This window comes from Trichechus manatus, unplaced genomic scaffold (genome assembly GCF_000243295.1).
Source record: "Trichechus manatus latirostris isolate Lorelei unplaced genomic scaffold, TriManLat1.0 scaffold00232, whole genome shotgun sequence".
Taxonomy (NCBI): Eukaryota; Metazoa; Chordata; class Mammalia; order Sirenia; family Trichechidae; genus Trichechus; species Trichechus manatus.
In genome coordinates, this window is record NW_004444168.1 from 2,153,345 (window position 1) to 2,161,902 (window position 8,558).

Here is an 8,558-nt window from a genome sequence, read left to right on the forward strand (position 1 = left end):
AAAAGATCAGGACAGATTTGCTCCTATAACCTCTGAGACATAATACCAAGGAGGTTCCCTGTGAAGTCATCTCGTGCTGCAATTTCTCCTGAAGAGCTGAATGTCCCTTGAACTCTGCAGTTAGTTTTACCTGTACCACACTCAGGGTGGCTGTGTTATATTTAACTGTTTTCAAAGATGGGTTTAAACAAAACTGGGTAATATTTATCTCATCTTGAAAATTCCCTTTAAATATTCATGTCTTTTTCTCTAGCATCCATTATAAATTCCTCAGTATTCATCCTCACAGGGTTCCCTGGCCTGGACAAGCACTATCCTTGGTTCTCAATTCCCTTCTCCTCAGTCTATGCCATGGTGTTCCTAGGAAACAGCATGGTTCTCCATGTAATTCGTACTGAGCCGAGTCTACACCAGCCCATGTTCTACTTCCTGGCCTTGCTGGCCATCACTGACCTCTGCATGGGGCCGTCCACAGTGCACACGGTGCTGGGGATCCTGTGGGGTCTCAGCCAGGAGATCGATCTGGATACCTGCATTGCACAGACTTATTTTGTCCATGGTCGCTCTTGCACAGTCTGGAGTCCTGCTTGCCATGGCCTTTGATCGCTTCACAGGAATTTGCAATCCTCTGAGATATACATCTATTTTGACTAATAGTAGAATCGTTCATTTCATGGTAACTATTTTGATGAGAAGTGCTTTGTCCATTCTTCCTGTCATCATTCGTTTGAAGTTCTTCCATTATTGCTGCCTTCATATCCTCTCCCACTCTTTCTGTCTGCACCAGGATCTACTCCAGCTGGCCTGCTCTGACATCCGCTTCAACAGCTTTTATGCCCTGGCTCTGGTGATTTGTAACTTGCTGTTGGATGCTGTCCTTATTCTCATTTCTTATGTTTTCATTCTGCACACGGTACTGGCAATTGCACCCCAGGAGGAGAGGCTCAAGTCTTTGTAAACCTGTGTTTCCCACATCTGTGCTGTACTGGTTTTCTATATCCCCATCATTGGTCTCACCATGGTACACCGCTTTGGAAGGCATCTCTCACCTTTGGTTCATGTCCTAATGGGTGATATCTATATCCTCTTTCCACCCTTGATGAATCCAACCATCTACAGTGTAAAGTCTCAGCAGATCCGAAGCAGGATGAAGAAATGGTTTTCCCTGAAAATGTTTCGACACTGTTGAATTTCCCTGAAAATGTAGTGAAACTGTTAAATTGTCATGGGTAAGAAAGATTTAAGGTCAAAATAATAGTGCTAGTTCCCATATGTGCAACAATTTACCATTTTTTTAATTAATTTATTTTTTACTTTTTTTTATTGTGTTTTAAGTGAAAGTTTACAGCACTAACCAGTTTCTCATTCAAAAATTTATACACAAATTGTTTTGTGACATTGGTTGCAATCACCACAATGAGTCAGTACTCTTTGCCTTTCCCTTTACACCCTGGGTTCCATGTGTCCACTTGTCCAGGTTTCCCGTCCCTCCCTGCCTTCTCAACTTTGCTTTTGGGCAGGTGCTGCCCGGTAGGTCTCCTATACTTGATTGAACTAAGAAGCACATTCCTCACGTGTGTTATTGTTTGTTTTATAGGCCTGTCTAATCTTTGGCTAAAAGGTGGACTTTGGGAGTGGCTTCAATTCTGAGTTAGAAGGGTGTCTGGGAGCCATAGTCTTGGGGGTTCCTCCAGTCTCTGTCAGACCCGTAAGTCTGGTCTTTTTGTGTGAATTTGGGTTTTGTTCTACATTTCTCTCCTGCTCTGTCTGGAACCCTCTACTGTGAACCCTGTCAGAGCAGCTGGTAGTGGTAGCCAGGCACCATCTATTTCTTCTGTGCTTAGGCTGGTAGAGGCTGTGGTTTACGTGGTCTTTCAGACTAATATTTTCCTTGTGTCTTTGATTTTCTTCATTCTCTTTTGATCTGAACGTAATGGGAACAATAGATGTATTTTAGATGGCTGCTCGAAAGCTTTTAAGACCCCAGAGGCTACCCATAAAAGTAGGATGTAGAAATATTTTCTTTATGAACTATGTGATGGCAATTGACCTAGATGTCCCCAGAGACCATGGTCTTCAGCCCTCAGCCCCAGTAACTCGGTCCCTCAAGGTGTTTGGATGTGTCTAGGAAGCATCTGTGGCTTTGTTTTGGTCAAGTTGTGCTGACTTTCCCAATATTGTGTGCTGTCTTTCCTTTCATCAAAGTTAACACTTGTCTACTATCTAGTTAGTGATTTGCCCTCCCCACACCTCCCATCCCTTGTAATCATCAAAGATTATTTTTTTCTGTGTGTAAATTTTTTCTGGAGTTTTTTATAATAGTGGTCTCATACAATATTTGTCCTTTCGCAATTGACTTATTTTACTCAGTATAATGCCCTCCACATTCATCCATGTTGTGAAATGTTTTGCGGATTCATCACTGGGAAAGAATGTATACTTTGCTGCTGTTGGGTGGAGAGTTCTCTATATACCTACGAGGTCAAGCTGGTTGTTTTTGGCCTTTAGATCTTCTGGATCTTTGTTGAGCTATAGGGTGGCTATGAGTCGGAATCAATCATTACTAACAGTGTTGTGTTGAAGTCTCCTACTATTATTGTGAAACTGTCTATTAACAATTTACAATTTGAATACTACTATAACTTTTTTGTTATTGTACGATGGCTTGAGTAATAAATGACTTAAGTGGCTTGCTAATTCAAGAGAGATAATAGAACCAAGTTTTGTCAATACACATTACAAAAAATGTTTCTGAAAGTTTGCTGCAGGATAATCATAGCTATTATGAACATGACAATAAGAGTCTTTACATTTTCCTGCAACATGATTGCCACATAAAAATTGTGTTACACTGAGTCTATCAATACTTTCATTCCACACACTTTTACCTAAATTTTTGGAAAGTGCCACTTGTTGTTTAGATTATTAAAGTAATGATGCATACATGAGAATACCTGATACAGTGACACTGGACTTTCCCCATTCTTAGAGAAGACAGGAGTAACATCTGAAACTCTGATGCTAAGCCTTCCCTCCACTTTATTCTCTTTCTTTTGTTTTTTCACCTATTAGTGACAACGCAAGTTCATTAAAAGCAATTTTGGAATAAAAAGATTTATAATCCCTTGATCCCAAAGATTTGCTTTTTAATTTCTTTCCATGATATTAAAATGTCAGCTTATTGCATATACTTTTAAAGTTTTTAAAATAGACTTTATTTTTAGATCAGTTTTAGATATTAACATCTTGCATCTCTGTGGTACACCTGCTAAAATTGATGAACTGATATTGATACATTATTAACTGAGATCCATATTTTACATTAGGGTTTACAATATGTGTTGTACAGTTCTATGGGTTTTGAGAAATGTATAATGTCGTGTGTCTACCATTACAGCATCAGACAGAAAAGTCTTACTGCCTGAAAAATGCCCTCTGCTTGAGCTATTCATCTGCTCTTTCCCATGCCAACTAATGATCTTTTCACTCTCTCTACAGTTTTTCCCTTTCTAGAATGTCATATAGTTGGAATGATACAGTTTATAGCTTTTTCAGTACGTAGATTTTTCAGACTGGTTTCTTTCACTTAGCAATATGTACTTAAGGATCGTCCATGTTTTTTCATGGATTTGTAGCTGCAAATATATTTTTCATCCTACATTTTTTCACTAAATATTATATCATTAGAATTTACCCATGGCATGTTTACTTTTTCATAACATCTTCAGGAAAGGAGTTTCATTTAGAAACTATTGCAAAAACACAGTTGAGAATGGATAGTGGCCTCAACTGGAATAATGGTTGTGGAAATGGAAATATGAGAACAGATTTGAATGATAATTAGGCTATATAAACACATTGTAATAACTGATTGACTGTAGGTTGGTGAACAGAGGAAGGTTTTGTAGTTGATGTTCAGGTTTCTGGTTTGTGAAACTGAATGACTCTTGGTGTCATTCAACGAGACAGTAAGCAAAGAAACAAGAGCAGTTCATACACAAGCAGATAATGAAAGCTACTTTGAACATATTAAGTTGGAGGTGTCTGTGGAAAATTTATTAATATTCATTCAAAAATATTGAGGTAGAACGCTCAGGGTTTTAGATGTGGTGCTAGAGACTGCTAAGATATAGAGAACCAGCAGTGATTAAAAAAAAAAAAAAAAAAAAAGGGCCTTTGTCTGAAGTATAGCAGGTGATACAGACAAAAATTATTAAATAAATGTCTACATTTACAATTATAAATATCATCGTTAAGAGATGAACAGTGAAATGACAATTTAAAGAGGTAATTCTAACCCAGTACAGAAGATATGAGGAATAACTTCACTGAGAAAATAGTATGTAATTGAGGATTGAATACTGAAGGTAAAAAAATCTGGGAGCTATGAAAAAGAAGAAATTAAAAGAAAAAATTAAAGAACTAAGTTGAGAAGGTATTAGCTATATGAGAAACAGGTGAATCAGTGGGCAAGAAGCTCCAGGTAGGGCTTGAAAAATAGACAGGAACAAAGTTATAGAAAATGTGGACTTAATTTAGTTTTAATTCTTAGGGCAGTGTGAAACTACTAATGAATTACAATTAGAATAGCAAAATGATCAAACGTTTATGTTAAGAATATCAGTCCAACTACTGAGTAGACAAAGGCAAGAGTTGACATCAGAAGACTAAATAAAAGGGCATCAAATAAAAAGATATAGCAGTGGTTGAGCAACAGTGAACTACAGGCATTGCAAGCAGTGGATTCAGGTGAGATGTATTTAGTCAGTAGGATGAAAAGATTTGATGACATTGACTATGAGGGATAAGAGAAAGGATGTATCAAAATCATGTTTAGCTTTTTGGAATGAAATACTGCAGAGGTCATACTTCCATTTACTGAGATAAGGAAAACCAGTTACTATCAAGTAGATTCTGACTCATGGTGCCCCCATGTGTTGCAGAGTATGACTGCACTCCCTGAGGTTTTCAAGGCTGTGACCTTTCTGAAGCAGATTGCCAGGCCTTTCTTCTGTGACATCTCTATGTGGGTTTGAATAGCCAACGTTTTGGTAGTTGGGTGCTTAACCTTCATGCTACCAAGGGGCTCCATGGGATAAGAAAGAAGTGGGAATAATATGATTAGTTTTAGATATATTCATTTTTTGTTAATTTCATCTTCCAAAATACATGTAAGAGGAGATGCTCAGCCTGTGATGGAATATACCTATTAGGAGTTCTGATGAGAAGAGTGGACTTGAGTAATGAATCTGGAAGTGATGGACATAAGTGTGGTGTTTGAGATCATAGGTATGGATAACTTAACCAAGTAAAGAATATAGTATAAGTACACTAAAAAACTCAAACATTAAAATATGGTAGATCTGAATCACCAAACATACCAGGAAAATATGGTATCAATGAATTTAAATGGAAAGGTATTTCAAAGAGGGTAATGATAAATTATGTCAAAACCAACCTTGTTAAAAGTAACTTAAATTGGGTGCTAAAAAGTATCCACTTGATTTAGAAACACTGGAGAATGTCATGAACAGTTTTTGGAGTTGCTGGAGTAGAAGCAATGTCTTAAAATTTGTGAAGAGAATTTAAATTAGGAGGTGAAGATGATGTGGATAAATAATTTATTTGAGAATTTGGCCATACTGGGTAGAACATAGAAAGTGTAGTAGTTTGACTGTGATCTGAGAAATATAACTTTGTGTAGTGAATTTTTGGTGTGATTTATGCAAAAAACTCCATACACAGAAATCTGAAAATATTCCAAAGGCAAAAATTGGCTATTCTTACGTGAAAAGATTGGCAATTGAATATACATTAATGTGTCAAAGTAAAATAACCCATTACTGTCGAGTTGATTCCGACTCATAGCGACTCTACAGGACAGAGTAGAACTGCCCCATAGGGTTTCCAAGGAGAGCCTGGTGAATTCGAACTGCCAACCTTTGTGTTAGCGGCTGAATTCTTAACCACTGTGCCACCAGGGCTTCTATGTAAAATAGCAAAGTCTATACAGGAATACATCGTTTGATTGCACTTCACTTTATTGCACTTCACAGATATTGTGTTTTTTACAAATTGAAGGTTTGTGGCAACTCTGTGTTGAGCAAGTTTATTGGTGCCATTTTTCCAACAACATGAGTTCACTTCGTGTCTTTGTGTCACGTTTTGGTAATTCTTGCAATATTTCAAACTTTTTCATTATTATTATATCTGTTATGGTGGTCTGTGATCAGTAATCTTTGATGTTACTATTGCAATTGTTTTGAGGTGCCACAAACCATATCCATATAAGATGGCGTACTTAATTGACAAATGTTGTGTGTGTTCTGGCTGCTCCACTGACCAGCCATGCCCCATCTCTCTCCTTCTCCTCAGGCCTCCCTCTTCCATGAGACATGACAATATTGAAATTAGACCAATTAATAACCTAAAATTGCCTCTAAGTGTTCAAGTGAAAGGAAGAGTTGCACATCTCTCATTTTAAACCAAATGCTAGAAATCATTAAGTATGGTAAGGAAGATGTTGAAAGCCAAGTTAGGCCGAAAGCTAGGCCTCTTGCGCCAATCAGTTAGCCAAGTTGTGAATGCAAAGGAAAAGTTCTTGAAGGAAATTAAAAATAAATTAAAAGTGCTACTCCAGTGAACACACGAATGACAAAGTGAATCAACCTTATTGCTGATATGGAGAAAGTTTTAGTGCTCTGGATGGAAGATCAAACCAGCCACAACATTCCCTTAAGCCAAAGCCTAATCCAGAGCAGAGCCCTAACTCTCTTCAATTCTAAGAAGGCTGAGAGAGGTGAGGAAGCTGCAGAAGAAAAGTTTGAAGCTAGCAGAGGTTGGTTCATGATGTTTAAGGAAAGAAGCTATTTCCATAACATAAAAGTACAAGGTGAAGCATCGAGTGCTGATGTAGAAGCTGCAACAGGTTATCCAGAAGATCTAGCTAAGATAATTGATGAAGATGGCTACACTAAACAAAAGATTTTCAATGTGTAGGAAACAGCTTTATATTGGAAGAAGATGCCATCTAGGACTTTCATAGCTGGAGAGGAGAAGTCAATGCCTGGTGTCAAAGCTTTAAGGATAGGCTCTCTTGTGAGGGGCTAATGCAGCTGGGGATTTTAAGCTGAAGCCAATCCACATCTACCATTCTGAAAATCCTGGGGTCCTTAAGAATATACTAAAGGTACTCTGCCTGTGGAACCCTGGTGGCACAGTGGTTAAGAGCTTGGCTGCTAACCAAAAGACTGGCAGTTCAAATCCACTGTCCCTTGGAAACCCAATGGGACAGCTCTACTCTGTCCTATAGGGTTGCTGTGAGTCAGAATCGACTTAACGGCACCTAAGAACAACAACCCCTACATTGTGTGTTGTCTTTCTCTTCACCAACCTTAACATTTGTCTACTATCTAGTTAGTGATTTCCTATCCTCACCACTCCCCTCCCTTGTAACCATCAGTGATTGTTTTTTTCTGTGTGTAATCCTTTTCTTGGGTTTTATTAACAGTGGTCTCATACATTATTTGTCTTGTTGTGATTGACTTATTTCATTCAGCATAATACCTTCCAGATTCATCCATGCTGTGGGAAGTTTAGCTGATTCATCATTGTTCTTTACTGTTACTTAGTGTTTCATTGTGTGCATGTACCATAATTTGTTTATCCATTCGTCTGTTGATGGGCACACAGGTTGTTTTCATCTTTTTGCTATTGTGAGTAACGCTGCATTGAACATGGGTGTGCATATGTCTATTCATATGATGGCTCTTATTTCTCTAGGATATATTCGTAGAAGTGGGATTACTGGATCATATGGTATTTCTATTTCTAGATTTTTAAGGGGGCCCATATCATTTTCCATAGTGGTCATACCATTTTACATTCCCACCAGCAGTGAAAAGTGTCCCAATCTCCCTGCATCCTCTCCAACAGTTGTTATTTTCAGTTTTTTGATCAGTGCCAGTAATGTTGGGTCATTGTAGTTTTGATTTGCATTTCTATAATGACTAATGATCATGACCATTTACTCATGTGTCTCTAGCTGCCTGAATGTTTTCTTTGGTGATGTGTCTGTTCATATCTTTGCTGTTTTTTAAATTGGATTATTTGTCTTTTTGTTCTTGAGGCATTAAGTATTCTATAGATTTTAGAGATTAGACCCTTGTTGGCTATGTCATAGCCAAAAAGTTTTCCCCTGTCTATAGGTTCTCTTTTTACTCTTTTGGTGAAATCTTTTAATGAGCATAAGTGTTTAATTTTTAGGAACTCCCACGTATCTAGTTTATCTTCTAGTGTCTGTGCATTGTTAGTTATGGTTTGTGTGGTATTATTGCCATGTATTAGGCCCTTTAACATTGTCCCTATTTTCTCTTCCATGATCTTTATTATTTTAGACTTTATATTTAGGTCTTTGATCCATTTTGAGTTAGTTTTTGTGTATGGTGCTTTTTCTGTGTCGATTGAGATGGTCATGTGATTCTTTTCTTCTGTTCTATTTTGTGGTGGATTATGTTGATTGATTTTCTAATGTTGAACCATGCTTGCATACCTGGAAT

The 8,558-nt window shown here is 37.7% G+C and overlaps 1 pseudogene; it reads left to right on the forward strand.

Annotated features, from left to right (window-relative positions):
- The first annotated feature begins 237 nt into the window (after positions 1-237).
- LOC111822910 (olfactory receptor 51V1-like) lies at positions 238-1,189 on the forward strand (annotated as a pseudogene).
- Positions 1,190-8,558: the final 7,369 nt, after the last annotated feature.